General features: G+C 34.3%; 1 pseudogene; it reads left to right on the forward strand.

Annotated features, from left to right (window-relative positions):
• Positions 1-10,549: 10,549 nt before the first annotated feature.
• The window catches only part of LOC138326243 (QRFP-like peptide receptor), a 46,666-nt pseudogene continuing 30,679 nt past the window's right edge, over positions 10,550-26,536 (forward strand).

Below are 26,536 nucleotides of genomic sequence, written 5' to 3' on the forward strand. Positions count from 1 at the left end.
CATTGTTCGCGTGCCTCTTTCTACGTGTTCGATAACGTATCAATGATAGTGGTACTTTACCTGTCGTAAATTGTAATGAATTATACGATATTGTTCCCCCGATTGTTTTTGAAAAAAGTAAGACGCCCGTAGGACGAGAATGGGATGCTACAAATCAAACCAATTTGGATCAGAAGTAGTTAACTAAATCTTAACATTGTGTCAGCAAAACTTCTCTGATAATCGAAGGCTACTGTTGGCCCAATCTACAATTATATCCAGTGGAAATTTGATGTTGTCACACTGATCAAGAAGCTGCTGTACAGTGATACCGTATATAGTGGATAATTCCCTACAGAATTATAGTGTAGTGGTTGACTCATAATTAATACTGACACCAGCTATCGGCATCGCATCACTTTATTGGGTTCTTCACTCAATTATGTTGTTTTTGAAGTCCTGCGTCTCCAAATCCAATTTTAGGAAAATATTTAGGTTGAATTGATCATTTAACGTCCTATTGACAGTCAAGGAAAACATCGATCAATGGTCAGCACCTGGCAACTGACCCACATAGGATTCGAATTCGCGACCCAGAAGTGGAGGACTTGTGGTAATAAGTTGAGATGTCTTTACCACTCTATATTGAGGCTTTGGTGGTAGATCTACCACCAAAGCCTCAATGGAAGGAAAGACAACACTGATTACAGATATAGACTGTACAATGTAAAAACATAATCATACAGGCTCAGAAATCAGCATTGACTTTTCATTATCGTTGTTGATTCTATTAGGTTCATTACTGAAATGTTCAATTTTTAAGATTGGCGCACTGCAACAGCTATTAAGCTTTATTTAGGCGATCAAACATTGCAACATGTACGCTTTGTATATGACTAAATGGTGAAGAATATGAAACAAGGATTTATATCATTGAATAATTAAAATCACTTTTGCATTATTTTTTTCTCTGGAAAGTAACATAATCGTATCATAAACATACATCATCTAGAGGTATCATCAGACCACACATTCAAGGTTTTGTTTGTATAAACTTGACTTGAATAAAAACTGTTGACGGCTAACGGAAAACTTACCAACAAAGATGCTCTAGAAGATATTGATAAAAACTGCTAGAAAGTTTTACGGTCGATATAAGGTCATCGAGAAATGGTATTTTCTTTGCGATGTACGGTCAGAAATGAGTGTTGCTTTTGCTTTGTAGTGCAATGTCTCCGGCCGATCCTAATTTGAGATTTTAACTTTGGACGAGTTTGACCTAGAATTGTACGCTATAGGAATTTGCTGAGAAGGACAGTTCTGTTCTTCGAGCAGATTGTTTTTATTAGAGATCTATTCTTTGTTTACACTTCACCTTTGTTTTATCGATTTTTAGTTACGATTACTGCTTTCTTCCTCTGTCGCTATTCCGCCATTCCTCCTGTTATTCCTAATCGTGGCGACTGGTCTAGTTATACGTCGTGTAGAAAATAGGCTAATAAACATTAATTTATAAAAACACAAGTTAATTGAATCCTGAAAGTTACAGAACTATTCTGCTGACATTCCTCTACAGTTGAAGTAGCGACAGACTACTTCGAACCTATCTTTATGACGTTTGTTGATACCAACTACATCCTGTTTCCGTTTCAGCATAGCTTTTGTACAGGCAAAAGTCGGTGGATCGAAGTCATCGATTATATATCTAGGAGTCATGAAGAAGGATGTTAAACTCTCATCCTCATTAAGGCAATGTTAACCTGGTGTTCGCTAGGTCTAGAATATATCTCTCTGTAACGGAATTATCGTCGTCGTCTTGACAGAGACTGTTAATCTTGAAATCAAATGTAAAAGTAATGAATAGTTTTCTTTGTATTGTCCTTTCAAATCAACGTCCGGTCCTATATACTATAAATGTTGTTTTGAAATCTACGTTACAATCCCTGCTATAGTGTTATTTACAAATCAGTTTAAGTTATTGAGTTCTCATGATGAATGTATGTTTTCGTTTCTTGTCTACTGCGCGTGTTGTTGGTCAGGCACCATTCGAGGTTAACAAGCTAGGGAGCGGTCAGTTGCCGTTCACTAATTACGGTATAAATCTAATCATGCTGACGTCACAAGGAGCACTGACCACGGGTTATAAATTACATCTTATAAAACATTTCTTTACAAACATCGAGGCCTTCGGATACAATGCGTCTAAATGTTTAGCAAAGTTAGGCACTAATAATTGAACTACAGTGTCCGCTTTGATAACTTTGACCTCCCTTTTCTCTGGATTACGTGATCATTACTATCCGTCTGAAAGAACCATTTGGATGTCATACCGTCAAGTCTTGGTTATAGATTGGTGCGCAGGCTACTGCTAGGGAGAGATATGATGTGGTGTGGGAATATGTTACGTGTTACATCAATCAGTTTGAAGGATTGCAAGACAAGAACGCGTTCCTGATTAATTAGAAGGCTCTACTGCAAATCCTAAACCAAGGATTTAATGATCATAGTTTTAAACTGATAACTTTTACCAGGAAGCTGGTGGAAGCTGATATTGCCGAGTGGGCAGAATATGATAGGGGGCAGTATATGGAATATAGAAACCTGTAGAAACTTAACTGAGTTATCCGTCTAATTTGTCGTTATAGTTAGACCGGTTTGTTGTAAATTATTACTTCAACATTTGTGACTGAATAGGTAAAATTGGGATATTCTAACTGTAGGTCGGTCGTTTTTCTCTGTTCACCACCCCCTGTAAGCCTGGCACACCATGGAATGACACTCACTTTATAGACGCTCGCATCTTTAGCGGCTTTTGCGTGAGTTGGATATGATATCAAACCGACACTCCTTTGACATTCTTACTCGGTACAAAACTCTTAATATAATACTAATCGACAGGAGACAGGTGCGAGAAATAACGATTTGATACCTAAATAGAAAGAAAGTGATATCACAGACAGACTATCGCCTACAATGATTGAATAGTAATACGTAACGCATGGACACAAGACTCATCAAATAGTATCCAAAACGGAAGTACAGTTTGTCGTTGATATCTATATCCTAATGAAAAACAAGCGAAGAAATGGTAATTAATTAACTTTTATTATGTTTTGATGACGATCGTTATTCTCCTGCGACATGTTATGTGCTACGCGGACAGTTTAGATGAAACATGAAACGATCCTCTCTAAATATCCACCATATATACGCCTCTGAGCCATGAAAGGATTTAATGAGAATAGTTTCGGGTAAAAATTTGAGCGCCGGTTCAATATACAACGGATGTAGCAAGGCAAGTACTACAAAGAGATATGTGCGAATTGCAGTACAACGCATTCAAAAGTTTAGAAAACTGCTCTCAGAAAAACGGCACAATATAAATAAAAGCTATTGGACAGTAGTATCCTTATAAAAGATGCTCCACCACCGACAGAGCATAAACGATACTCATCATTTGAACAATAATTGTTGTTTAATCGTGTATATATACATGTCTGATTAGCACATTTAATAATATAAAATGATTATTTTGCTTTTGGTGTATGCGCTATCAGTAGTTTGATTATTTTTAATATTTTCATCTTGAAGCAGAATTAGAAGCTCAACTTTTTCAATGGTGGCAAAACGTTGCAAAGGCAATAACTGTTTATACTGAAGAAAAACACTAATATGTACTAACCTGGTTTTTATTGAGAGTGCATACAAAATTATATAGCACACAAAATTCAATTTAATTTGATTTAAACTTATTCTATCGTAGCATGTAATATACAATGGGATTGAGCACAACTTTTCTAACTTATATGGAGCCTTGACAATGTATTTCAAAGTTTATAAAATTGAGACTTACATGTTCAGCTCAACCTCAATTCACAAAAGTCTCATCAAAGAATGTAAGAAGAACGGTCCATTTTTCCTTGAGTTCAGTTCGATATTACAGAAGACAGTTCAACTATACTTGTAAAATTAGCATGAACAGGAACCTAAACTAAAGCGTTCGAGAAAAATGCGCTGATAAACGGTAACGTTATCGTTGACTATGATGAATGAGTGATAAGACTGTCTTAAAAGCTTTTCGAGGTATATTCTATCGTCCATATTTTATCAATACTGAATTATGGTTTATTGAAACCTTCGTATCTATTTTTATAAGCTCTCTTTGGGATTTTCAAAACCAAGTCATAAAGGACAAAAAAGCGATGACGTGAAATACACAGGCAATGTACTTCTTAGAGCTATCAATGTTTCATTCAATTTATGTGATATTTACAGCTCGGTTCTGCAATATGCCATACACGAATATTTAAATAGATTGAGTGGTGTTAAAAGGATGTAAAAAGACTTTGTCCTGCTTTACCTTTTCCTCAATATATCACGAAATTTTAGTTTTCGATATTACGGTTTTTCTGATGATGTACAGAGTTGTCGTGCACTGTATAAATAAGACTTAATCAAATGGTTGTATTTAAATTACATGTCCATGTGTATAAAAATAAAATCTGACAATTACCTAACTTGTCCATCTATGAATCATTCAAATTCTACCATAACGACACACCATCGTATGGTACACCTACGAGTTTTTCAGATGTAGTAAGTGAAATTGCACCTGTATAGATGTTTACATAAATAATTATTATTGATTTATAATTATCATTATGACGATGTTGATACACGATCAGTGAGTAATTTTGATGTGTGACATTTCGATGACTAGAGCGATATCTAAAATCTTCATTAGAATAATTACCATTCTCCAATTTCTTGAAACAACGTTTTCTTTCTCATTATGTAAACCTACGTGAACCTTTTTGACTTAAAAGTTATGTGTGCCTTACTGGTGAAAAATTTTAACATGCAACATTTTTTTCTTCAGTAACCTTTTGAAAACAATCCGATTTGATGAATTAAGCTATGCAAATCATTAGACATACGGATATTTATGATAGGATGCGATAAACACTGAATTGAACTGTTGAACTATAAGTCTTGCTGTTTTTGAATGCTTTTTCTTCTGTTGGCATTGCGAGCGATCTGTACGGAATTAAACCCCGATTTGACTATATTTAGCACAAAGCCAAAACGTTGATCAAAACCAACTGCACAGCTTCTGATATTTGAATGGTTTCCATTGATACCAGATTTATTGGTACATAATGACTTTTTTGCTGAATGCAATGGATTCTCCATTGATATATACCCCTCTATTGTTACTACAAACACTTCGAACATTATTTAGGTCACAAAACGATAAATTGTGATCAGTTTCAAGAATTACTTCTCTCGACATTGTGGGTGATGTAGTTTTGCAGCTTAAACCAATATATCTATCACAATTTTTTTAACGTTTAAGTAAATCTTAACATGACCATTTATAAAGCTATGGGGAATCTTAGTGAATGCTTAATATTTAGACTTTTAAGATTAAGTTGTTAAGTCTAGTTATCTTTTTTGTACAAAAAATGTGGAAACACGTACAGGATCTAAAATCTTTCATCAAATTTTATTAAAAAAAAGCAAAAGGATTTGGCATGAGGCAAAGCCTATTTTAGCCATCTACAAAAGAGTCTGGTATGGTATAATTTTAGGCTCAAATAATGAATGCCTCTATAACACTATAAACCGACCTTTTCGCGATGCGATTGAAAGTCGCAATTTACAGGTGAAATACTCTATTTTGTGTAGTTTGATAATTTTACTGGATTTACATAATTTAAATGCATTATATAGTCCATTTTTAATATTCAAATGCATGTACTAGTATGATGTATATTCTCGTTTGTCCCCATGCACGAACTTTTATCTATTTTATGACATCACCGCAATAAAGCATATTGGTGATTTCATCCAACAATACACTCATCCGATAGCATAGCGTCCTATTAACAGCCATGGTCATGTAAATACGTGTCAAGTCCCAGGATGAAAACCACCGACCAGCGGTCAGAAAATGGCAGCTGCCCCACATGGGATTCGCACTCGCGACCTAGAGGTAGAGAACTTGTTGTAATATGTTATAAGACTCTTTCATATGTGGATATGAAGGAAAGTGATTTTCTACCCGAGGGTCACAAAATGCAGTAAAACCCGAGGCTTGCCGAGGGTTTTGCAACATTTTGTGATCCCAAGGGTAGAATATCCCTATCCTTCATATCCACTTATGAAAGAGTATTTTTCTTTCATACCTCGACGTTTTGTTGCAATTTTACTACTATAATATTCCGCCATTTTGAAATAAATTCGAAAAAATCCACGGCTGAAAGTCAATTATATTTTACATGATATTTTCAATAATAAACATTCTGTTGTTTGCATCTTTTATAACTCGAAAAACCAGTCAAGTTTGTATAAAAAAAATCTTTAAAAATTTACCGAAGAAATAAAAAATTTTGTTGACGCCGTGACGGCACGAGGTTTTATTGCATGGTAGCCATGCAATACACCTCAGGCGGCATGAGTGTATTGCCCTAGACCAGCCAGTATTACACCAGTAGGTATGAAAGAATAAGACATATTAACCACTTTGGCTAAGGTGACACATCTTTATATTTAGAAATAGTACGTATTACTAACCATGCATTACACATCTTACAGACAAGTTTACTATCAATAACCTAAATCTTTTGTAATATTTTGTTAAGATGACTTCATTATAATGTGTTCTCTTTCAGATATATAATGTCGTTACATATTCACATATGAAACTTCCACCTTGCTGATACTTTATTTCTAGTATCGATTGCTAATGATGCAATAACATGCTGACCGTAATCAGTTTCTTGTTTGACATTCATTCTTCGGGCCTTTGTTTCCCTAATACACTGATGTATCTCTTATTGGACTCCAGTGTGTGATGCTCCCTACTGATTATCCAGTTTCAACAGATGTATGAGCTGTATGATCGATAATGATAAGTCATATATATATATAACGTGCATAATTAGAAGGGGTTACTTTGAAGTTATCAAAGTAAACAGACTGGCGAGTGCGCTGCCCTAGGTAGCCTTCTTAATAAAAGCCTTGGCACAAATTATAGAAGACCAGCTGGAACATAAAACGGGATATGTCGGTCAGACTTGTAACAGATTGCACTTTGATTAAATATTCCCATCTAGTATCAACAAAGTAGTGTAATCATGACGATAAGATAAAGAGTTTTTAATTTGTAGATAGATTGTATATCAAAAGCATATCAAATTTTGAGATTAAAAGAAATTATTCATCATGAAGATTTAAGATTATGGCATTTTTTATCTTTGAAATATAATGTGTTTTTGCTTTGTTTCATTTTTATTTGTTATTATTTTTTTTCTTAATTTTTTTTTCGTTGACACAGTTTAATATCCATTTGCTATTCTGCTATCCATATGACTATTAAGTCTGTATATTGCAGAGTAAGCTCACTTACGGGTGAGTATCGATTGTTACGTTATTATTTTATGAGCGAAATTTCACGTCGTGAAAAAGGTAAAAGTTAGAGTGCAAAATTAGAATAATCTATCTAAATAGGGAAATTGGTGAACAAATATATGTACCTGGCCTACTATACCTTTCGGCCGGGTACGAATTGGTTCCTATGTGTCGTAGTGGAGCACTGCCTCCGAAAATCACTCGGGCACAGTTTTCTATACTTTTTTTGTAGGTTTCCGATTATTTTATGCGTATACATGCATATACATATTATTTTTCTCCAAAACAAACATAACTACCATTCTTTATTTCTACCGTACTACTCACAAGACGTCAAATTTACAATTTGTAGTCTTGCCGTATAAATTCCCTTAAGAAAGACCTTCATATGTATTATCTTAAAAAAAATAATGCCTCGATGAGAATTTGATATTTTATGTGGTTCAGTTTTAATGCCGAGTAGGTAAGCGATATCAAACAAGTACAATATAATGCAAACAGACGTTTTATAATGGTTTGTATAATCATTACTTTGCTCCACATGCAGTGATAGGCACCAATTGTAGCTCTAAAGACGACATCATTTTCTGTCTAAAAGTCTTTTGAGCTACAATATTGCAGCTATCATCTTCCCAACTATCACCATCACTACACTCCCATCATTTCAATGTTAAAAAGATAGAAAAATATCATTTTAAAAAAGGAATGTTCTGCCTGAAGCATATATCGTCAGTTACAGAACAAAAACAAAAAAAAACATATTTTGAACAAGTTTCCGTATTTATCACATAATCCGCCTGATATTCAGTGATATCGCCCATGTAGTATGTTTTGCGTATGGAACTAGTGTAATATGACCAGGAGTGGTTTTCTTTGGCTTGGAAATCATTGTGACGTCAGACAGAACAATAAATGACGTCAGGATAAATGACGACGTGACGTCAGGATTACGATGACGGCGGGACAAAATGGCGGCCTCTGCTTGATTTTCTGAATACATATTTGACATGGAATTCTTTGTTATGTAGGTATTTGTAGTTATGTGGGGAAAAAATATCTTAAATTTGTATTCATTTCTTATGACATGAAGACTCGTGTAAGATCCTATATCCAATAGACTAGTTCCAAAAATGAAAATTCCACTTCATGAAAATCGCTGTCTATCCTTACAATTACTTATACAGTAACACTTCAATCGTTTGTGCTTCTCACTTAGTTTGACATTTCGCCAATTATGCAACAAATTGACAATGACATGAAAATGACACGGTAATCAATAATTGCGCTTAATGTCAAATAATATTAGATAAGATATTAAAAAAAATTATTCAATATTTATGACTTTCTCCATTTCGTTCCGTTGATTACGTTGGTGTTATTTGTTCTGCAAAGAAATCTAGTGTATAAATAGAATTAGTGCCATAGACGTTGTTTCCTGCGGCAAGTTCATCTAATGATATGATATTATTTTCTTACCGGGGAAATACGCTTCTTAAGACCCCTATAGTCTTGTCTGAAACCATAAAGTAACTTCCTTCCTCCGGGGGATGTGTGTAGTTAGATATATCCATTGCACCACTTCACACTCGAGATCTTGTTGTAACCATCACACCCTAACAAAATTAATGTACGAGCTCGTTCACGTAGATCAGCAACTGAGTGTGTCTTAATGTGAATACGTGATTTAATAGTGACATGTCTTCACCGATTGTATTTTATTTTATTGGAATTTTCCCAAATGTTGAGAGAACTATTGTTGTTATGAGTAAGTGCGAAATATTATATAGTTTCTTTGATTCGCTGAGGATCAGTTTTCGTTATATTAGCTGAAAATGTATTTTTCGCAAACGGAATGCACACGAATAAAATTGAACGAATGGCTAGAATTTTAACCTGCGAAATTTTCGACTGTTAAAAATTGATATTTTGGGAACAATTTCCTCCACTAGTTCTTATTAAAGAGAAAATCGCGAAATTTTCTCCCCGCAAAATTAGACTAACCCTGAAATACTTGCACAGAGAATCTGACATGTTTGTGATACCATTGAGCAACTGAATGGCAACATACTGTGAACTTATCAATTTTAAGCGGTGACTTAATTTTACATTACTATGACTACTACCCTTCACGGCGATTTTATTTCGAGGTTTAGAAACAAATGGTTCTCCTCTACCTATGATGGTGAAATTTTCTAGAGTATTGATTTCTAGCGATTTTTATTAGCTCAAAAATAAGCGCAACTTAATAACATATGAAAGTAATGCTATAGTATAACAAGTTACTTGTATCACATTCGTCAGATATTACTTTTTTTGCAATTTTCATAAGGTCGTCGTTTAAAATCGAACTCTTCGTTCACTCATTTGATGCTCTTAGAATTATGTTTCAAATCACGACGTTTTCGGTAGTTAGTGTATCCACCCATGTGATATATTGGAAATCATGATAAATAATAATGATCACTTTTAACTTACTGAAACGTTATATATGATATCGTTCATCTTCGCTTAATTCGTTTTTAACAACCAAATTTACTGCATTTCATAAAACGTGAAAAAAGTATGAACATTTTGCTAACTACTGTGTACAATGTATCTGTTTAATGCAGCGGTCAGTAACATACCACATTCGTCTTAATACGCTAGCATTTACTACCAACATATTAATCATACTGAATGGAAATGACATCACCACCAATAGATGTTTGATCATATAACAACATATAGATTCATTGATACTTCTCCACAGTACTAAATTTTACGTATAATAATGAATATGTGAATTAAATATGAAATAATAGTTTATGGTAACACGTGAACTGGTGGCAGACAGATTTCTTGAAACACATTTAAATAAAAAACTGATTAAGTCAAAAAAGTTATATCATGAGAAAAACTCAAAATTTACCATAAGTCTGCACTTTTGTTTCGTGAAATTGTGGCTAGTACTTTTAAGATTATTAACAACTGGGTATAGTACCAGTGTAAAAATTACACTTAAAACAATAGCTTATACCTTCGAAGTATAACATATGAGCCATTCTTTAGTTCTTTAGTTTTACAAAATCTCCATTCTCTGAACTTAATAGCCATGCTATTGTTTTTCACATTACATTTGTATTTTTATGTTTGTCAGGATAACAGCCCTCTTGAGTAGCAACCTTGCAATCGTTACTGCACGTGAGAGCGAGATCACTGGGCCATAGTCGCTGAATGGTATGTAGCGAATACAGACGCTTGGGAACGTGCTCTCGTTCGTAGCATGATGTCGTAGATTGGCACGCTTCCTGATAAAACACTGGGGATTCTAAAGGCGAATCAATCGGAGGACAAGTCCGTGTCCACATCAACAGCATCATCTCATCGCTCCAAGATAATTTGGAAAATGCATAATGTAAACGAAAACGTTTTCATTTTCAATTGTTTGAAAACATATTCATTAAAGGAATTGATTTAAACTATTCTTTGTGAAGTGCAATATTCTTGCATTCATTTTCAAACCCTGTGAAATGGCATTTCAGAATACTCCCGCCGATGGATGTGTCAATTGTAACTTAAGCACGATGGCAGACGTTTACGTAGACGTTACGTCGAGTTCGTTAAACACGTCGACGTTTCCGGCGTATGATTACGACTACGGCGACTATTCGCTGCCGCTACAGGAAGTAGTCCCTGTCGCCCTGGTCTACGGGGCGACGTTAGTGCTGGGAATCGTCGGAAATATTCTGGTGATCTTCTCTGTTACTCGTTTTCAAAGACTGAAAACTATCACAAATACGTTCCTGGTTAGCTTGGCGTCCGCCGATCTGCTGGTTATCACCGTGTGTGTCCCAACAAAGGTAAGAACAACAAGGTTTTCTCCTACGTTCAAACACTCAGTAAAATGATGGTCAACTTCATGTTTTTGAAATACTGTGTAAGCTCGCTATCGTGATAAGCAAAGTCATCATCAGAGTTCCATCAATTTTCAGTACTTGTTACAAGTTTAGTCCGAGTGTGCATGTAGAATTTTGGCTACAATAAATTGTAATTTGCCACCATAGGATTGTACATAAAAACCCGAAAAAGTATTTTTCCTTATACAATTATTATACCAAACAGTTACCTGTTAGTGGGTACTCCAAATACTCTAGTATTAACACTTAGATACCTATAAAACCATACTGGGATAAAACAAACATACAATTGACCTAATGTTATGGATGAGAAGAAACGAAATTTATCATATGTCCTATCATTCAAGAATTTGGAGAGCACTTTCGATTTTTATTTATTTATTTATTTTTGAACACCTTAAAAGAACCTAAAGTGCACTTGCATGTTATCAATTGAGCCACAATTATCGTGCAATTAAGTGTGAAAGTCTGGTAAAGATAAACCCCAGGGACATAAACATCCACATATAGTGTGTACTACCGGTTATCTCGAACGGTTATATATATATATGCTGAAGTTGAGCTATTGTATCCATTATTATCTTCATAGACCCTAAACAAAATTTCTCCTGTAATTATTTCTAGGAAAATTAAAACGTCTTGACTTCGTTTAGGTACATCAATACACTGAATTGTATTGCAACTTTCTCTACATATTCCAGTTGGTTTTCGTTTTTAAAACAATAGACATCCTATGTCACTGTACTACAATTCGTCGTTCCTCCTGAGTGATGTACGGTTATGTGTTAACAAATGCTTATCTCTTACAGTACTGCGTGATATCCGCTCGCTTTCATTATTTCTCGATCCATCTTTTGTTGTGTGATATCTTATTTAATGTCGCCTTGCATATTGCACTGCTTCAATTTCGTTTTTTTCTGGTTGACATTTTTTTTAATTTTTTTATTCGAATAAGTCACGAACCACGTTACTTGATCACACATTTCATATTTGCTTTCAATACACAGCAGTATTTTATGATATCTTTCTGCGAGTTTGAATTTATTTAATTAATTTTGTACTTTGTGTCACAGTGGGAATGTAACACTTGTTTACGATGAAGATTTAGATTATCTATAAACTCTTGCTCCTTATCACAATAGAGTTCACACTTCAATACTCTGATTTCAGTACAATACAAACGCGAAATAATGATTATAATTTGACTACTATTAAATACGAGTTCATCGTTAAAAGGAAACATTCATACATCATTTTTGGTTTCATTTTATTGCAACACTATTCAACATTACGTTTACACTTCCTTAAAATGGTTTCAACTAAATAAATAATGATTTTTTTAGAAAAGACAAGATATTTGATATGTTCAGCTATCACTGTCGCTCCCCATCAATGATTTATAAGTGAGAAGGATTCGTGACTGTCTCTTTACATTACTAAACACCATGCGAGACGCCTATGAACCAGGTATAAAAAAAACATTTTTCTCAACAAATACTTATCTTATCGAGTCAAACGAAACATCAATGTAAAATTTATTAAATTTCCCAACGTTTATTTCTTGCTTTAAGGACAGAATATTTAGAGGATATGTCTTAAATTTTCGTTAAAAAAATATGACAGCTCATGAAATGACGGCCGGCTTCAGAAAGTAAGACGGAAACCCTCGCACCCGCAAGCTACATCAAAGGCTGCGCCGGCGGATATCAAAGGAAAATCGGTCGTCGCCCAACGTCACGGACAGTGCACAAACACAAAAGCTCCTGCCTTCTACTTCCCCACAACCCAGTGTGACTTATCCTTCTCATATACGTCCTTGCTCTCCATCAAGATGGCAAGTTTGAAAACTACGCAGAACAATTTTCAGGCACCGACAGTCAGCCGTGATAAATGGAGTTTATTTACTAATACAATAATAAGCACAATGTTTACTAACGAAAAGTATATATATAAAAATATTTGAAACTCATTACGAAAACGCATTATTTAGTTATTTTGCATCGTCAAGTATCAATCTGAGCTCAATTTTACGGAGCGAAGGCGCAAATGTTTCGAATTTTCTTTTATAATTTATAGAGTAAATAATGTATTTCGATTTATTTTTGCATTTTCACACCTCATGGTTTTTTCACATTAATTTATTTCGCGATGCAATGGTACCATGATACCTGCGTTTGAAACATTGCATTTTCACGACGATCAGTTTTCGCGTGTTGGTTTCCCAAACAAAATACTCGAAATTTAATCGCGTTTTAAATTAAGTTATACATTACATACAGTAAATACATGTATAACCTACAAATACTTGAGATTATTTGCTGTCATTAAGCAATAAACACATAGTAGATAAAATTATACCTGTTCTACACCAGAAAAAATTATCAAACCAACAGATGATAATCAGTTTTGTATCAATTATAAGAGCAATAAGTGTTACTTGAAGTTAGCATATATTATATATCATATGCAGTCAAGATCCATGCGTTCCATGAAAGTAACCGATTTGTCACCACACCGGCGTGGAAGCGGCAAGATTTGATGAGTCGTTTAAACAAAATCCGTTATCCTAAGAAACATTTACCTTTAGAAAATTAACATAAGAAAACGTGTGAAGGTTAGAATATGTTTAACCGTAATGCAATTAAACTACAGTGTACAAGGTTATGTTGACGGTTTGGGTTTTATAACCCCTGAAAATGAAGGATTACATTGACAGTTGCAGGGGAAAAACGACATTTATAATGATAACAAATTTCTGTCATCAACAATTCTATCGCCTCGATGATCTACGCAAAATGTCTATCAATACCGATTGCTCATTTGTCACCGTTTGCGGCATCTGACAAACATCAATAATTTTTCATATGTTTTACACGATGTTTTATTTGATAGAATCGAGAGTCGGGTGATATATCGGCTTCTTAAACTTCATGATACAACATCGGCTCGTGACTCCAATCTTATAATACTTGATACCCGGCATTCGTAATCATTGCTTTAACACAGACCTAATGTAAAGCATTCATCTCCCGCCTACGTCTGATGTGATTTCGCCGCTACGGAAAGCCTTCAACTGTTAATAACCTGCTTCGCCGTAGAGTGTTTTGTACTACAGATGGCTATAAAAAAGATATCAAAAATAATTTGTTTACGATGTGCTGTTTGACATCGTCATTGCACTGTCGTTTAGGGGGTAAAAACTATAAATGCACGCACAAACATTTGTAATCAGCGACATTTACAACTATGGGATGGTCGTACAAAGGTAAAATATACCGGTTTATTGGGTAGTGAAAACGTCATGAGCTATATATGCTTGAATTCATCAGCATTAAACTAGTGGGGGATATCTGTTTTGGTTATAACGCAAACTATAAGATATACCTAAACAAATGAAAATGGTACTAGTTTAATAACTTAACACAACCACATGTTGGAAACACAAATATTCTATCATTACACTGTAATAAAAATATTGTGGTGGGATAATTGGACTATGATGCGAGATACGCGTATCTGAAATTACAAAGGGACGCATATTACTGATAGAAACAGGGCCCGGTTTTACAAAAATTCCTAAACTTTAAAGAAGTTCATAATGTGGAAAGTCCCGATAGTAAAGCATTTCTGAAGTTAAGTGGGTATCCTGAGTTAAGGAGCCTTCATTTAAATCTGTGATGGAGAATTATAAGTTAAGGAATGATAGTGAAACTATACCCAGATATCCTAAAATTGCGTTTTTTATATCAAACGAATACTGGGGAATACAGTACGGCATTCAAAGAAGTAGTTTTCAGATGAACTTTAAGGGAAATAAGGATATTTCAACGATTTAAGTGGAAAATGACCTATTTAAGCATTGCACAAACTAGCCGCGGTGGAAATTTTGGTGTAGCTCACAACAATAATAATAACCCAACTTCTATTGACGAATTTTTCTCTCGATAATAATAAATCGAAATACACGATTATACAGAATTGTCCCATCAAATACATCCTCCCGGTATGTACTTTAACCAAAGTGTACATCTGTGTGCTATGAAAACACAAAATATTCTGAAAAAAAATACTGTATCCCATGATCATTTCTGTCTTTTACCTCACGTGCACTAGACGATGACGTGACGTCATCACTTTTGACGCATTATGACGTCCCTGTGATGACAACGCTATAAGAATAATGCCTAAAAATGATTTTTAAAGTATGGAGAAAAAGAAACTTACATGAGTCTGTTAAAGGGACAATTCAGTCTAAGAGTACATTAAAATTTGCACATATATCGGGAACAAATCAGTTCTAATAGAAATTAGATTACTTGTTTTTACTGTGATATACCAGAAAAGCCCACTGTAATGAAATGTATGTGAAATGTTCAAACTCTCTTACTGTCCGCCATTACACATAGTGGTCGGATGTCTTGTATGCCGAACCCTGGCCCTTGCCAGTGTAGTAAAGAAATGTTTGTCTAGAACTACTCAAATTGCTCTAACAGTAGTGTCCTCACCTTATTAGATGCATGTTCTTGTCTAAAAAATAATTTCATTAACTCGTCAGTGGTTATGGATTGCATTTGTTTAACGTGCATGACATTAGGGTTAAGGTTTGTTATTTTCTGAGCTACACAACATCTGCATCCTTTCTTCCACTCAAACCTGGCTAAACTCCGACGACAATTAGTCGATTTCATACTCTCGATTACTGTGATTGCGATCCATACTACCTTCTTAGACTGCGTGCACGGAGGTGTGTCCGTATATGTTAAAAATGACACACATTCCAGGCTCGCCCTGATCTTGAACTTCCAACCGTCGAATGCGTTTGGGTTGAACTTAACTTACCAGGCAACTCTGTACTCTATGGCACATTTTACAGACCCCTTATTCTCCTATCACCCATTGGGATCATTATGTTAAACGACAACATCATCATAATTGGTGATTCTAACTTAAACTACCCTCTTATACCACTTACACGATTTTCTGCGACGTTATACTCAACCCAGATCATATTGTCACCTAATCCGATACCAAACGGTGTCGGCGAGTTCCATCTTTTGATATGGCAGTGCGCTCTGGCCCTACTTCTGTCGAGTATTGTACTGACATTTCCAATATGATTATTTACTTTACGCAGCAGGGCCCTTCATAGATGGCAAATGATACCTGTAAATCAATATTAATGAGAAATAATTATTCTGATGCTGGGGTAAGAATAAAAGGGTTAGAAATAAATTGGTACGTGTAGATGTAATACGTAACTCTAAATCTAGACATATACAAAATTTGTGTTGAATTTTAGAAAATAGTTCTGGAGGTAATAGTTGGTGGAGAACGGTAAATAAGTTGTTATTCAACTCACAAAAAAAGCTAATGCTTCCCTCTTTCTCAACGCTTCAGTTGATAATACGACGTACCTTATCTTCCTTCGGCGACCAATATACGAACCACTGCTTACTAACTTACATATTGATATAACACTGTCATATCCAATCCAAGTCTATTGGTACTGATATTGTTTATCCCGAACTCCTTAAGTAATTCTTGTAATCATCGGCAAATTATCTTTCAAATTTCTCTGAATTCTTTATTTTCATTATTCCTACTGTCTGGAAACAGACAAACGTCACTTCTGTCTTTAAAAAGGCAATCGTTCCTCTCTAAACAACTATTTTTTTCAGGAGTTGATAAAGGTAAGGGAATTCAGATAAATCTTTTGTGGTATCTGTAAGCTCTTCGTCAGGGTATGGCATTCGGTTCTAATGTTTAGATTGAAAGAATTAGGCACTGGGGGTATCATGGTTTAGAAGCTTTTCAAGAATAGTACGGTCTCTATCTGATTGGGTTGATAGTAAGGCTGGAGACCCCAGGGGTCAATATTGGTTCTTGGTTCCGTTTGTTGTGTTAAATTTATATAAATGATTATAGTCGATGGTATTAATGCTAACATAAACGTTTTTTGTTTTTATTACTTTTTACCGATGACACTTCACTATATGCTATCGTTAATACTCCACATGCTAGTAATTTCAGGAAATACTTGTCTGGTCCGAAAAGTGGTTTAGTCAATTTTAATCCTGCAAAAAATCGAAACTGGATTGATTAACAGGAAACAGAATTGGTCAAATTACATTCTCCCACTCGTTTTTATGAACAACATTCCCGTCAATGAATTCAAATCACACAGACATATAGCTATATCTTCTCCGAAGACGGAACTTGGTCTGCCTATGTTAAATGTATCATCAAAAGAGCTTCTTTTAAATTATCCAGTCTTAGAAAATTCAGATTTAGCATTCGTAGGAAATCCCTCGAAACTATTTAGCTTTCTTTCATAAGGACTTGATCATGAGTATGCAGATATAGTCTAGGACAACTTAGCAAATCATCGGTATCAATTACTAGAAAATATTCAATTAGAAGTTGCATGAATAATTACTAGTTCTACTAAACGTACTAGTCATGAAAATCTCTACAGTAAAACTGGGTGGGATAGCTTGATTTTTAAACACAACATGAAAAAAAGTATACAGATACACAAAATGATCTTCGGCCTCTTCCCTTCTTATCTATCAAATCATCTTCCTTCGCGAAGTACAGACACACACCAATATTATCTACGTAACGCTGGCCATCTGAGTAATGTTTTATGCAAAACTAATTTCTTTCAAAATTCTTTTCTGTCGTCTTCTATCGTCCTATGGAATCCTCTCCCACTCCAAGTAAAAATTAACCCATCGTTAAGTAATTTGAAAAATATCTAAACAGAAATTCTCCTACAGTTTCTCTTTATTATCATTATGGTAATCGTCTTGATAAAATCCGCCATGCTAGGTTGTGAATGAGCTGTATAACGTTATAATCATATTTATTTAACTTTAATCCCGTAGAAAGTCCCCTCTTCTCCTGTGGTCAGGCAAATAAGACACTGAACACTGTTCTCATTGCTTCAATTATAGAGATATCATCAACCAATTACATAATTATTTTCTCTTATCTCCCTCCTGGATACACATTTGATATTTTATCGTATCCTAATATGTCCATTGTTGAAAATAAATTCATATTCTGCTGCTTTAGTAATGTAATATATTTCTTGAACTAAACGCTTTGTAATGATAATAATAGCTGATAAGTTTTGGACCTTGGACGAGGAATTCTCATCTTTTACATACTTCCCTTTACTCCGTTTCATTGTTCTTTAAATATTCTTTTTACATGCTATAAGTTTCCATTTCAGTTTCATGTAATTTGACGTGCTGACTATGTATCCCTTGCTTAAGCTTTTCAAAATTTCACTCAGTCTTCACTTTTCCTCTCTCCACACCCCCCCCCCCCTTTTTCCCCTTTCTGATTTTCTCCAAAATTAGAAGCATCATCAAATACCTGGAATTCAAAACCTCTAGTTCTTTATTTAGTGCTATATACACATAAACTAAGGAGACTAAAGGAAGTATGTTCTACTTTTTTGTGGTGAATCCTTACTTTGCAATATAATTATTATTTGTGTATTTAATTCAAAATCAAATATGGCATGATTTAAAATAAACCTCGTGAAATATTTTGGCTGCTAAACTTCGGCAGGCCTTTACGGTTGACAAGCCAAATTCTGTCACTCTAGTTGTGAATTCCCAGTCCATTTGACAGGCACGTGTAAGATTGTATTAGTCATTGTAGACAGACGTAGAAATGAAGTTAGACTAAGAAGTGGCTACAGAGTATACCCCTGGCAAATTTATAGAGGTCGTGAAGTAGATCTTTATTAAGTCAACACGTTGGAGATGTTTGATGATGTATGTAAATTGAAAATAATAATCCACAATCACGTGATCCGCCCATTTCAATTACAATAGAGTAACGGAACACTTCAACCCATGGAGGAGATATAGCGACGTGTACATAAAATATTGAAATAGGTCAATTACTGTCAAACGAGATATGTTTTTGTGTGCTTGTGGCGGACACAGTGCTCAAAACGCATCTAAAGGGGTATAATTACTTTAGATATTTATGACGTGGGGTATATATATATATAGATACCCGTATGTAAAAGAGAGAATTGCATTACCGATGTATGTTTGCTCTATTTATAGCCATCATAGGAAAATCTTGTTGCTACGAGGGAAACAATTATTTGACGACAATATGTATAGAAAAATCAAAGATAATAGCTGTAATTTGATCAGACATAATTGGCCAGGCTAACATCTTTGGGTTCTTTTAGCCGCTAATGATGTGTCATAAACACAGGAAATACGTCTATATTATTTTATTTTATTTTCTTAGTTAAGGATAGCTTAAAATGTAGGTTGGGATGAGTAAGCAGTAAGTAAAATGTGTAAGCAGCAAATGCGAAATGCGCATGCGAAAGGTAGCAGCTGTTCTATCTCAAACATAGCTGCAGCTGCTTTGTTTTCAGCATTAAGAGAGTGCGACGACTGGTTCACCCGTAGTCAGTATGATGTGACCGAGTTGGATATGTTACTTACTTTACCACAGTCTCCCAAAATACATTACACACACAAGACACCAAACACACTGGAGACCGTCCTTTAATGACACTGTCTGTTAATAGGGCGTAAATGTAATGACATTTTCAAATCAATTTAATCTTACAAATACATCCAAGAAACATTGATATTATTACATTGGTTCAAGATAATATTGTTGATTTCCCTTGTTATTTTAACTGAACCAATTAGCATCACTATTACTTCTTTGAAGAATGTATTTCTATATGTCATTTATATGTAATTTCGTTATTGTAGTCAAAAAATAAGATTTACACTGTAGTACATCGCTTATTAATAACTTAATTAGAAAATCAGCTCATTGGTGAATCTGTTTAAAGGCCATCTTGAATGTCAAAGTATGTCATATACCCAACTAAAACTAGACAGTATTGATTATATTGATAAACTCTACACTTATACAACTTCATTGTCTTGCAAAATCAGATTTTCTCACAAGACCAGATTTCAGCAGCTTTGCGTTTCCGTCTACTTAGCGGTCCATCCCTTTACTAATATGTCTCACATAGATGGAAGGTAATTGTGCAAATAGATTTGGCTCGATGATATCTGCGGTCGCCATAGACAGCTTACTCATTCACGGTTTTTACTTAATTATACGAAGTCATAGAAAGGACAGCAAAAGTCTTACTATAACCGTCAGCGAGCTAGAATCATTCATAAGCCTTCTAAATTGTTAATAATCTCTTCGTTTCCTTGGCATTCTTTGTAAGTTACCTCTTTCATAATTTATATTTTCATATTTCTTCACTTTTATCTTGGTTTTAAGAGCTTTAAAAAATATCATGTATTCCCTAAAAATAGTGTTTTGTATCCTATTTTATTACAGATTGACATCTCTTGTGGGTAGGTATCCATTGTGACGTCATTGATCGACACTCATGTCATTTTGTCTGAAAAGTATTTCGTAACGATCACATGACGTGATAACCAATACTTTCCTGCAATGGCAGGTAACTCTGTAATGTGCAAATCAGACTACTTTGCTGTGGACTGGTCAGCATGACGTTTTATATCATTGTGGGATGAGCCTTGAATGACAATGGATGACAAAAAGCTGACTTCAGTGGTAGTGGAACTATACAGGTTGAACACACATGGAATTACATCTGAGAAATGTGGGTCTGCTTTACTGACGAAGTTAAAATGCTAGTAACGTTTTATCATACCTTTTACCATAACGTTGATCTGTTGACACCATAAATTTATAAAATGATATATGAGAATGGTTGGAAGACTTTATACATTGTTTTCACGAGTTGTTGTACATCATTATCAATCGAGTTGTAAGTTCTTTTCGTGATTCGTAAGAAAATAAAAGCCGAATTTCAATTAATATTATTATTCATTTTTTTGGAACACAGTTAAATGAAGGATCTTCTTTTGAATATCACAAATAAATAACATGAACTAATGAAAAGTAAAATTACCGTAAAGTAATTTAATGTATTTCATAATAACCGAATGCGAATTTTGTTACCACTGCATAAATGTGTAACTACTGTTTAGATAAATGTACCACTAGTTGCATTATTTAATTGCATAACACTCTTAAAATGCAATGTCATTATGGACCAAATTCATGCAAATTGTACACAATTATTTATGTAATTGATAAAAACGTATATGTTATGTTTTGGCAAAATAATGCAAATTCTACAAAAACATTTATGTCATTAATAAAATGCTTTTATGTTATTAAGGACGAAATTCATAAAAGCAAAACAATTTCATAAACATAATTGATAGAAATGTTAAAAAAACGTCATTGTAAAGAGGAAATTAATCAACTTAAGTTTATAGACGATGTGGCGCATTTGTTATAATGGCGCCCCACGTATTCATAACAATAGGGATGTCACTTAGGCGAATTCTTACGTAGTAATGAGCTATCTTAACAAGACAGCTCTCACTGCATTCTGTTGTTAAGAAACACACTTGGGAACTTTGTCTGAAACAACTGTGACAGGATTCTGATGTATCCGGCTTCCAGCAAATCTCTCTGAATATCTCCAATTTCTACTGAAGTTGGTTGGTTATCGTGGGCAAATCGCTCCAGAAAGCATTACAGAAAGAATAAGATCACGTACTTGACACATTGTGAAATTTGAAATTGCTCACATCCATATAATTTGTAGACGCTCTGTAAAACACTTGATACTGCATACGCATTGTTAAGATCGCGACAGAATTTGTTATTAAAGATATCTATCTAACCTCAGGAATCTAACCAGACGTCTTGCATTGGTAAAGGTAAATTTATATACCAGACCGATCCTGTTGTCGTCTGGTACATAAAGAACTATTAGTGAAATGCCATCGAGAAGTGAAAAAATGAGAAAAAAAAAAGTTTGCATTACAAACAATGACGGGTGTCGGCATACAGTTTGACAATTACGCCTTACATATCACAGAGCTACTTACCTTGTGGGTATCCATTGTGACATCATTATTAAGTTTGAAGTGTTAATGACGTTAAGCTTGTAAACACATGACGTCATAATCAATATCTATCCACAAGGGCAGATAATTCTGTAATATGCAAATTTGGTATAGAAAAAATTGGCATCAGCGAAAGAATCAACATATTCAGCATTCTCCTCCCATATTTATCCCAAATATATGAAGGATTTGTTATCTTGATACAGCCCACGTAACGTGCTGTAGGCAATGATTCTGACTAGCAAGGTCTCTATGTGATGAATACACAACATCAGACAGTGGATGACGTAATACACTTCTAATGAGACGCTTTCGCCGTAGTCTTATTTCACCATGTCGTAAATGATCACCGTCTGCGTAATGCTAATTTCTCCAAATGAACTGTTAAAAATATCATATTAAAGCTGTATATTAAAGCGTCACTCATTTATATCTTCGCATAAAAAAATTAAACGGGTAATTTTACAAATTGATTTTTGTTCTTCATTTTGTTCTCCACTAGTGCGATGTGTTGTACCATACGTTGCCTTTATATGGCTAAAATTAAAAACAAAATGCGAAAGTCTTCGACTTTCCTGCTTAGAGGACATCACGTACACTTACAACTCATGTTTAACCAAGAACACCATCCTGACCCCAGTAACAGTAATGACAGCGAATTTTGTATAATTACACCAATCTTAGAAGACTTCAGAACAAAAGTTACCTTGAACTGAGAAACCTTTTAACAAAATAATAAAATGATAGGATTCTTTAATAAATCTTTCATTTATAGATTCTCCAGTGGATAATCCGTTATAAATGTCTAAGCTCTCTGACCTCTGTACTTATCTGTCAAGTAACGAAAAGAAGCAAACTGTACACAAATAAACCAGCTCGGATCGACTAGACATTGTAACACTTATGCGTGATAGTAATGTCTAAATAATACCTTGCCTGAAGTCCATGGTTGCTGGCTCAGGTTTAAGCATGTCTAAAACGAGACATAAACCTGCCAATTTAACATAATCTGATCTACCACTGATAATGCGGTTTTCATGAGAAAGTGCTTTAAAAGTAGATTCTGTACGTAGAAACGCTTAATGTCATATTTTAGATTGTATATTGTACTGAGCTTTTTGTCAAAGAATGTACATTACATGTACACAATAAAGGAATCGACTGTGTATTTTGGTAGTATAGTTTCAATTCTTGATTAGTCAAATCACACCACATTTTTCAAATTATTATCATTTTTCTTCTTATAGAACAAACTTGACAAGACTTGAAAATTCCTAAGTATCCCATTCTTTACCAGTTTGCATATTTTAAAGACGACATAATCTTATCACAGATTTTGCAACAATTACTAACATGTAATTTATATAATTAGCTAGCCACCTTTTGATCAACCGTTCATTGAGCAATAAACATTTATTTCTAGTTTCGGCGCAATGTATCAAATACTATTAATATGACAATCAGAAAACGATATATTAGACAAACGCCGTTATGTTCTACTAAATATGAATATAGATTTGAAATAAGGGACCACCATCTGACAAGGAACTCAATGATAAGCATTATAATTCACTGACCCAACAGTCCACAAGGAAATTTGTAGGACATAGTACATAGGCAACCTGTAATGTAATATGCCCCAGTTTCCGTGATGTTCCTGGGCTTGATCTCAATACAATGTTATCATAAGATACCGTATTGACGGTTATTTTGCAGGTGAAACATTTCGGGATTTAGACATCGTTATTTACCTGTGGTACATGTGATGATATTTTTGTTACAACTACGTCAACATTTGATTAATTATTGTTCAAGCAGATGAATTGAAATAAAGACAATCTATCTGACAGTGATATTCTTTTTTTTTGTTAGGAAATATAAAAACTCAATTTTACAAAACCTGAATAAATGTATCAAAAGATCTGTAGATTACTATGATAATGATATTTCCTCTTAACATTCATAAATCTTAGGGAATGCGAAAAAATAATGAATATTTATTATTATTTTTTCATTATTTTTATTTATATCGAATTCCTTCGTATTGTTGGCGACCTCTTGATTTCCATAGAGTCTGCCTGTCAATGCCTGTTTATATCCAATAAGGTTTATTTTTCCCCTGTGGTTTCAACATTTTGCACATATTTCTGGTGATAATGTTGAATCGGTGATATATGTCAATTCTACATAATACTTCAAAGTCTTTTGTACAATGCTACGATCTAAATTCCTATATTTAGGTTCTAAATCTTTTATCCTGTATCACAAATTGTGGTTGATCCGTTTGTCCCACAAAATATTGAATTTACTCCAAAAGGCAGACTGGCACAGATTAATGTCAGCGACACATCATAAAAAGATACAAATATAACCAATAATACCTAACAGTGTCTACAATTCAATACTCAGAGGCATTTTTCATTATTGTTTTTGGAATCAGCTGTCATTTTGCATTCGATGCCGTATATTTATGTCGGCGTGATAATCTGGTTTTTTTTATACCTTTCATTTTCTGATATAGAAGAATATGGTAAAATGACCTTGACCTCTGGAGGGATATTGAAAAACTGATTAAGATAAAGAGAAACAACATATTTGACATGCGCGTGATTGTGATACTTTATCTGATCCTCACCAAAGACGTCTGATCATACAGAGATATGTAAATGAAAACTTAATCTTACAAATCAAATCAAATAGCATTCATAAAATAACAAAAAAGTGAAACAGATAAATATAACAACATTAAAAAAAACTGACATTCATTTCAAAGATTCAGCTTATGACTGTCCAAAATGTACATAGAATCACGCTGGATACATAGAATGGCTTGGCTGTAAGATATCAGTTGCCGTACCAATCTTCATAGTTTGATAAAATCGTTCCAACAGTGAGCGGTTTACTGTTAAATAACATTTAGAGTAGTGGCTATAGAGACAATTTTCGTTCGTAATACTTATAAATTATTCTATATCAACTAAATGTGTGTCATTTATAAAAAGATAAATATGAAGATAAATATAGCTTAACGTCTTATTCACTGCCAGGGTCATTTAAGAACGTGCTAGATTTTGATTATGGAGGAAAGCCGGAGAACCCGGAGAAAAATCGATTATCATTGGTCATAACATGACAACTAACCTAAATGGGATTGGAACTCGCAATCCAAAGGTGGCTTGTGGTAATATGTCGCAATATCGACCCGCGTTCGTTTCAATTTGACCTTAAAAGGTGGGGTTTTTTTTAAACTGTGAAAATTCATTTGAACTATCATAATATATTCCCTTTGTCATATGATAGAATTATATAGTTATAGAAAAAAGATATTAAAATCAAAATCAGCAAGTGCAATAGATATGAGTTTTAGAATTTGTTTTCATGTGTTTCCTCTCTTATTTTCTCTCCATTTTGCACTTTACGACGCGTTGACGAGATTGCTTCTTTAGCTTGCTTCCACATTTAATATGGCTTTACAAACGTGTTCGTTATGACTTGATTTTATTCGTGTTTAGGGAATCCATTTTGATCTCTCAGCATGTCCAAAACGTACACTCGTGCTGTTTGGTTGTAGTAACAAGTGTCGCCGTTCTTTAGAGGACATTTTTTATAGGCAATTACGCTTATCCTTCACACCCCCTCCGGGTGCAATAACGTGGACGATATTTTATATAAACACTCCTATGCGCCTTATTGGATTTAATATACATCTATTCATAGGAGAGATGCTCCGTATGTTCTCTTTATTAGCATCGATAAGAAAGACCAACGGTTGATGCTGTCTTTGTGAAACTTAATCAAAAGTATTTACAACGATAGAAAACGTATTTTCATTTACATTCTAATTACATATAAGTCATTTTTACACATATTTGAGGAGCTTAGCTTGAGAGAGGAAGATAAAATTCAAAAACTTTAAATTTACGTCAATATTTGTCAGAAATAATTATAGTGTAGCCAATACTTTATCGATATTGTATGTCAGTGTCAAGGTTTTTATAACTGTAATGCGCATCTCACATATTCTATCTCTTTTTAAGTCGATTTTAAATGCATTTTTATTGAATACATTTACATTGATATCATGATTGTGTATATCATTACAATTGTCTGTTATTTACATCAAAAGAGATGTTGTTGAACTTGTTAGGATTCTTTGACAGAGTGAACATTGTCCGCATGTTAGTCGCTTCATTCATCCCTTAAAAATAAAGGGACGGTTTTAGTCTCTAGTTGCCTGTGTAAGCTCAGACAAAGTCAAAGTGAACTTTATAGAGAAAA

The sequence above is a fragment of the Argopecten irradians genome, chromosome 6, assembly GCF_041381155.1.
Source record: "Argopecten irradians isolate NY chromosome 6, Ai_NY, whole genome shotgun sequence".
Lineage (NCBI taxonomy): Eukaryota > Metazoa > Mollusca > Bivalvia > Pectinida > Pectinidae > Argopecten > Argopecten irradians.